Source organism: Cavia porcellus, unplaced genomic scaffold, assembly GCF_034190915.1.
Source record: "Cavia porcellus strain 051 isolate PalLab524CR breed Dunkin Hartley unplaced genomic scaffold, mCavPor4.1 scaffold_13, whole genome shotgun sequence".
In the NCBI taxonomy this organism is placed as follows: Eukaryota; Metazoa; Chordata; class Mammalia; order Rodentia; family Caviidae; genus Cavia; species Cavia porcellus.
The window spans coordinates 29,965,737-29,973,794 of NW_026947496.1; the positions used below are offsets into that span (position 1 = coordinate 29,965,737).

The following is an 8,058-nucleotide window of genomic DNA, read 5'->3' on the forward strand; positions in this document are numbered from 1 at the left end:
CCTCCTTCCCCAGCTTGTTCTCTCCTCCAGCCCACCGGGTTGAAATGCATCTGCAAATATAAGCCATCACAGAGGCTCTTCCCAGGTGGGATGTAAGGATCCAGTGTGACCCAGGTGGATACTCCAAAGTGAGAAACATCATGAGCAAGTCTGCTTTCAACTGGGCCTAGTTCCTATCAGTCTGCAGATGCATCTCCTCACCCAAATCCTACTCTTTGTTTTGTTTTTTGGAGCAGCTCCCTTTGAAGTCCTTGTACCTCTGGAGCCTATCCTAGCTTCAGTGGGTAAAGACTGAGCTGCCATGTTATCTTTCACCAAATGTGAGTGCTGAGCACATGGAACTCCAGTAGTTCCGGAGCACATTCTCACAGGCTGTGTTGGTGCACAGGATGGGCAAGAGCAGGAGGGAGAGCAGATGCCTGAGTACCAGGGGAGGGTTACTCTAGTCACAGACAACATCACTGCAGGACATGCAGCGCTGAGGATACATGACATCAGGGCTTTTGATGAAGGGGTGTATGGGTGCCTTCCTGCAGCTGAGAGTGGCTGGTAAGTAAATGGGTTTTCACTTCTCAGGGGACTCTAGAGGGTATGTGAAAGTGGTTTATAAACTTCACAAGCATGACAGTACGGTGAAGCATTACCACTGTGGTTACGAGTTACCTACACTTAATGTATAAATACTGCAATGCCTTTTAAAATTATTTTTAGCTATTCAGATTTTAAAAATATCTTGGTGAAATCTTTATCTCAGCTCCATGACAATGGAACCTCTATTGCATCAACTTATATTAGTCCCTGTGCTTTTATGTGTAAAGAGAGCATTTTTTTTTTTTTAAGTACCAGGGATTGAACTTATAGTCTCATTCTTGCCAGGCAGGCGCTTATGCCACTGAGCTAAATCCCCGCCGGAGAGAGAATTGTCTTGACAGTTGCTTCTAAGAACCTAGAAACCTGACAAAGCTGTGGCTCTTCTATGAGTCGCAGACCCAATTTTAAAAATAGTAAACTCTGTTAATCTCTTAACACAAATATACATTCATGTAGATACATATACTTTTTTAATGGGTACTTTGTTTTGTTTTGGACCAAGCTGCCTTGAACTCACTATGGAGCCCAAATTTACCTCAAACTCAAGATAATCCTCCTGCCTCAGCCTCCCAGCTGTCCCCCACCATGCCCAGCTATTTTTTAAGTTTTTCTTAGTACATGTTTGTAGTACATATTGATTACATCCATGGTGGGGAGTTGGTATATATACACAACCCATCGTCATTCTTTGTACTTTCCCTTCCCTCCTCCCATCTCTTGATCCCCTTGCAAAAGACTGTGTTTATATATTTGACCAGGTATTTTCTATGCCCTGTAGTTATAAAAAAGAAATCAATAGAAAAGTAAAATCTCAGAAGTAATAAGTTAAATGTGTGAGGAATCTGAAGTAGAAACCATTTAAGAGAATCCTTGAAAAATATCACAGCAAAGGATCTCTGGGTCTTCTGTGATTCTGTGTCCTCTCCCCCTAGTCATCCAGAGAAAGGCACAGGAAACAATTTTCCTTTCTCCAGGTCTTCTGTAAACCGTAATACAGCACATGTTCCACCTGTTCTCCCAGCGCTCTGCTCTTCCAACAACAGGGCTCGAGTTCCACTGCTACTGCTCTTTGCCTGCGCCTCTTGCTGTTGGACTTTGTGTTCCTCTGCCGGAAAGAGCACTTCTTCTCTCTGCCTATTCAGCTCTTATCTGCATTTCAAAGGCCACGTCAAATGACCATCCATTCTTTAGGGACAGACTTGTTCTTGATCCCCACATAGCATCTTTCCTTTGAGGTATGTGAAATGTCATTTTACTGGTACCTAAGTTTCCTTTGAAATGAGGAATTGAGATCTCTCTGTTCCTGTTCTGTCTAGAAGTGCTATAATCCTGTGGTTATAAGGCTTCCAGAAGGTTAACCACTGAAAGATTAAGGCCCCCTTCTCTCTCCACAGCCCTGGGCTCTGACCCTCACATCAGTATGGAATTAGTGCACCTCTGTGGGGTGGTACCCAGAGCCCCAGGTGCAGTGGAAAACTCCCTCAGAGGCCAAGTTTCTGTCCACATCTGAGTCCAGGAGTCCCGACCAGGAGGGTCTTTTCACCGTGGCAGCTTCCGTGATCATCAGAGACACGTCCTTGGAGAATGTGTCCTGTTCCATCCGCAGCTGCTCCTTGGCCAGCAGAAGGAAGCAGGGATTTCCATGTCAGGTCAGTGGGACAGGGTTGCCATAGCACCTGGGATGCCTGCTCAGATGCGACTTCACGCCAGAGTTGTTTACTCTTCCCTCAAATCTATAACATCTCTTACTTGCTGACTTGAGAGAGTCCCTAGAAATGTTACCAGATATGTAAGGATTTTGAAGATACAAACTCTATGTAGATTTTAAGAGATTCCATCTTTTTACAGTGCTTAGGAAATAATTAACCTTTCATATAATTAAGTTGCATTTCCATAGGTTTAACAAATTATGGATAGAAAACTTGAGAAAGCACATTTACATCTGCATCAAATATCACAAACTTCTTTGTTATTCTAGAAACTACAGTAAGTCCCCAACTTACAGACCTTCAGGTTTTGAACTTTGATACTTTGATGCATACAAGAGACCTCACATTGTGAACATTCATAGATGTTCACGGCACCAGCTGGAATCACTTGGATTATGTTGAGGAAAGTGCACATACGAGCTTTATTCTCTCTCTCTCTCTTTTTTTTTTTTTTTTTTTTTTTTTTTGTTTACAGAAGAAAGTAGCTTTGAAACGAGCTTTATTCTCAATCTTTTGTCATTAAGATTCAGTGTAGCTATCCTAGGCAAGGTGGCACATGCTTGTAATCACAGCACTAAAGGAAGCTGAAGCAGGAGAGAATCGCTGCGTGTCCAAGGCCAGCCCAAGCTACATGGTGAACCCTTGTCTCAAAAAAAACAATAGAACTCCTGCTAGCTACAGCATTTTTCTACTTATAGTACACTGAGGAAATTCCACTCCCATTTTCTGTGAGATTTTTGGTTTTGCATTTGCTTTTTGAGACAGGCTGGCCTCAACTTGCAACAGTCCTGTCTCAGCCTCCTGAGTGCTGAAATCACAGACATGTATCACCACACTCAGCTTTCTGTAACTTTTTGTGATAGAAGAATGCCAAATTCATAGTTAACTTTTTTATATCAGTTGATACCATTACGTGATCTTTAGCATATTAATATGAAGTTATAAATTCTTTTCATATTTATATTGTATTCTTTTTATGTTCTTTATTAATATATTATTAGAAATTTTCATATTATTAACCAGTTACTTATCTAGATTTTATTGGTTTTTGTTCTTTGTTAATTTTGGTGTAGTTCAAAGTAGTACTAGCAAGGAGCTCAGGATTTAGCTCCATGGTAGAGCACATCTTAGTGTACTCATCTTCATAAAATGAATGAAGAAACGTTCCTTCTTCTATTTTTTTTTTTTTTTTTTTTTTTTTTTTTTTTTTTTTTTTGGTACCAGGGATTGAACTCATGACCTCACGCTTGCCAGGCAGGCGCTTATTCTGTTGAACTAAATCTGTGGCCCCCTCTTCTATTTTTGCTCAATGGATTTTAGTCAACTTGGTGTTAATATTTTTTGAAGCATTTGACAATATTGTTCAATAAAATGATTGGCAAAGGGGCCAGCTGCGTAAGCGCCTTCCTGGCAAGTGCAATGTTGTGAGTTTGAGTCCTCGTATGAAAAAAAAAATTAAGAATTTAGTTTCCTTAATAGTTATAAGGCTGTTCATATCATTTCATATTTAATGAGAGCAGAGCTTTGTGGTTTTTCAGGAATTGGTGCATTTCACCAAAGATGTATAATTTGTGTGTTCAAACTTGTTTACAGTATTCTTTTTCTTATCCTTTGGTGTCTAAAGGATCTATGGTGATATCCAAATATCCAGCTTTTGACTTCATTACTGTTTTATTGATTCTGTTTTTAATTTTACTGATTTTTGCTCTGTAGCTTGTAGTAGCCTCAAACTTCTGGTGATCCTCCTGCCTCAGCCTCCTGAGTGCTGGGATTACAAGTGTGCACACAATGCCTGGCTCTTCCTTCTTTTTTTTTTTTTTTTTTTGTCTTTTTGAGACAGGGTCTTGCTGTGCAGTTCTGGCCTTGAGCTCACTTTGTAGCCCAGGCTAGTGACAAACTTCCAATGATCCTCCTGCCTCGGCCTTCCCTAATGCTGGGATTACAGAAGTGTGCCACCACGCCCAGCACTTTCTTCCTTCTTGATGTGGGTTTTACTCTCTAGGTTCTTGAGTGGAGCTTAGATTATTAGTTTGCCTTTCCCTTTTTTTTCTGTTTTGGCACTGTGTGCCTGTTAGGAACTGAACAGGGCTGTAAAAGACTGTCCTCCAGCTGTCAAGAGTTGCCAATTATAGCTGCAAGCAAAAAGGAAGGCACTAGTCCAGCTTCCACTCACATGCAGCAGCAGAATAAGCAAAAGGCTAGGTGAGAGAAAAGAGCTGGTGCCCTGCTACTCTTCTGCCCTGAGGAACAGAGATGAACAAGGGTCAGATAGAACCTGTGGCCACAAGGAATTATCTTACTGCCTTTGTGGACCCATCGTTGTGGGACTGGACACAAGACCAAGAGTGGAAAAGTACTGGGCCAGAGTAGAGTTGATGGATCTTCAGAGTTTCCTAAGAAGACACAAATGTAGCAGGGAGTGGTGGCATATGCCTGTAACCCAGTGCTCAGGAGGCTGAGGCCAAAGCATTGCCTATTCAAGGCCAGCCTGAACTACATAGGGAGACCCCATCTCAAAAAGCCAAAAAAGGGGGTCGAGAGGATCATTAAATAAGAGGAAGGGAATAGAGAGAGGGAAGAGTACGAGGAAGAGAGGATGGGTGGGATCACATATGGGGCAAACATTGAAAGAGAAGTTTCCTCCTGTGAGGAGGTTTGGTGTGGGTTACCAAGGGGGGCCTTGAGGAACAATACTCCTGGGTGAGAGGATGAGCACATGCATGTAACTGGCTGTGGTTCTTAGCCTGGGGGTGCATATCCCTCAGTCTGCTGCATACCCAGTCTCGTGGGCAAAAGGCAGCCTCCAATTGGGCCTGGCAAGTCATCTTGAAAAAGCACACACAGTCCTAGGGGATTTCCTTATTTGCCCATGGCTTTTTAGGTTGATTTCATATGATTAGAAAACAAATGTGTGGCTAAATTTGTTGTTCTTTTATGCCTCAGGATGTGATGTCTTGCTATGTGGATCTGTAGATACTTGAAAATAATGTTCACTATACTGATACAGGGCGTGATGTTTAGATTGTCTTGTGGAATAGTTTTGTTGAGTTCTAGTTGCTGGTTTCTATCTACTTGTTCTGTTAATGGCTGACAGAGGATGTTAAAGTATCCAACCATAATTTTGAGTTTACTTCTCTTAAATTTTACTTTCATGTCACACATTTTGCAGCTTTTTTTCTTGGGTGCATTTACAATTAGGGCTGCTGTCGTGGTGGGCTGACCATTTACCCTTACACAGTGAGCCTCTCCAGAGGTATCTGTTCTTTTTTTTTTAATCTGAAATCTGCTTCATCTGTTAATATTCTGCCCTGTTTTGATGAATGTTTGCCTGATATAACTTTTTCCATCCTGTCACTCTTTACGTGCTGTATCAGCTTTTTATCATCATGATCAAAAGACCACCTAGAGGAGAAGAGGTTTATTGTGGTTCCCAGTTTCAGCTCAGCTTGACTGGCTCTCAGACAGAAACATCATGGCAGGAAGGCGTGGCCGAGCAGAGCTGCCCATGGCACTGCAGTCAGGCAGCAGAGAGAGCTGAGGAAATGTCCCCAAGGTGACACCCCACGAACCCCTCAGAAATGGGTATTATTAAGATCCCAGGCCACAAATGGCAAACCTTCTAGAGACAGTGTTCAAACTGCAACCCAAAATCCAGTGCCAACACTGAAATTAAACCTGAATACTGAGGTTTTAGTTTTTAAAAAAAACTCGTACATTAACATGTTTCACCTTAAAAGAAAAGCAAATAACACACACACTATAGGTTCACCACCACTATCCTAGGCCATCTCTCTGATCAATCAAGTTGCCATCACACTTGTCCTGTGAGATTTGAAATAAATTTTGCTCTGATATAGAATTGGAATGCTTCTTTAAATCTGCTCCCCTGGTTTATTTTAATTAATGTGTTTAGACCATTTCCATTTAATGTAATTGTTATATTGGGTTAACTCTGCAGTTGTAGTGTTGCTTTTTGGGGATTGGGAAGTTTTTGAGACAGGGTCTCACTATGTAGCCCAGGCTGGCCTTGAATTCACTGTAATTGTTCTGCCTCAGCTTCCCAAGTACTGGGGTTTCAGGTGAACACACACATGCTATTTTATGTTTTTTAATATCTTTGCATAGCTGTTTATATAAGTATTATATTACTTGTATAAAATTTATCATAGTCTTCTGGTGTCACCATTTTACTAGCTCAACTAAAGTTTAGAAATTTATCTTCCCCTATGTCCTTCACCATTTCCCATTTATAATAAAAGTGTGTTGACTACTTGTGCATACACTTGTAATGTATACATGAGGTGGTGCTACAATGTAAATATCAAAACAATTCAGAAAACTACAAAACAGAAATATGTACTGTATTCATATTTCTGCTTAGTTGATTTGTTTTTTCTTTTTTTCTCTTTTTTTTTCTTTGAGACAGGGTCTCCACTATGCAGTTCAGGCTGGCCTTGAACTCCCAGCAGTCTTCCTGCCTCAGCCTCCCGAGTACTGGGATTACAGGGTACACCACCACACCTGCCTCTTCATTCTTTATGATCCAAGATTCTTTCTTTTTATCATTTCTTTCTGTTCAGAGAATTTCCTTTAGCCGTTCTTTTAGGATGAGTCTGTATGTAATACATTTTTTTGTAACTGTTTGTGTTCATGCCGAAGGGTTTTGTTTAATGAGAGTTTTCTGTTTGAGCACTTAAAACACTGGATGCCACCTGTTGGCCTCTGTAGTTCACTTGAGAGATCCACCATCTTTTAGATCATTTTCTCCTTTTAGGTAAGGTGTCGTCCCTCTCTCACTGCTTTTAAAATTTCTTTTGTTTGGGCTGGAGATTTAGCTCAGTGGCATAAGCACCTGCCTTACAAGCAGGCAGTTGTGAGTTTGATGCCCAGTACCGATAAAAAAGAAATTTCTTTTGTGTTTTGTCTTTAGTTTTCACAGTTTGGTGAACTGCCTTAGTGTGAGTGATTTGGATTTATCTTACTTTGGTTTTCAGTTTCTTGACTGTAAATTTTCTTCTTTTGCCAAATGTGAGATACTTTTAGCCATTATTTCTTCTCGTACTTTTTTCAGATCTGTCCTGTTTGTTTTCTTGCAACAGTTCTTTGGTGGTGTAGATGTTAAGTCCTTTGTTACACTTGGAAAGGTCCAGAGGCTGTTTTTTGTTGTTCTTGTTGTTTTTGTCTTTTATAGTCTTCTCTCTGGGTTTTTCAGATTGGGTTTTTTCTGTTGCTGTATATACAGGTTCCCTGATCCTTTGCTCTTCATCTTCCATTTTGCTGTTGCTACAGGAGAAACTCCTGTACTGCTAGATGTCATATGCACCAAGTTCATGTCACCCAAAATCAAAGAATAAATTCCAAGGAACAAGAGAGAAAGCTACTGCAGGGAGAGCATCCAAAAGTGGTACTAACTTGTCATCCAAAATATGTGGGTTTTTCCCACACCATGCAATTCTCCAGTTCTCTGCAGACACCCACCAGGTGTGCTACAATTCAGTCCAGTTCTGATCTATTCACCTGGCTTTAGCCTGCGATCCATGGGTCGAATGCCCGTTCCCACAAGACAGCCCCACTTTACCTAACAGTCACAAGTCCAGTGTACTTGTACTTTCACAGCCCTTTCCTCAATTGCCAGAGTGGTTCACAGAACCTTAGAAACAGTCTGTCGTCAGTTACTGTTTTGTCATAAAAAGTTATAACTCAGGAACAGCCAAATGGAAGAGATACAGAGGACATGTTGTGCGGGAGAGCAGGGGGC

At 41.1% G+C, this 8,058-nt stretch overlaps 1 pseudogene; it reads left to right on the plus strand.

Annotated features, from left to right (window-relative positions):
* LOC134478435 (butyrophilin subfamily 1 member A1-like) lies at nucleotides 1-7,654 on the plus strand (annotated as a pseudogene).
* The last annotated feature ends 404 nt before the right edge of the window (nucleotides 7,655-8,058 follow it).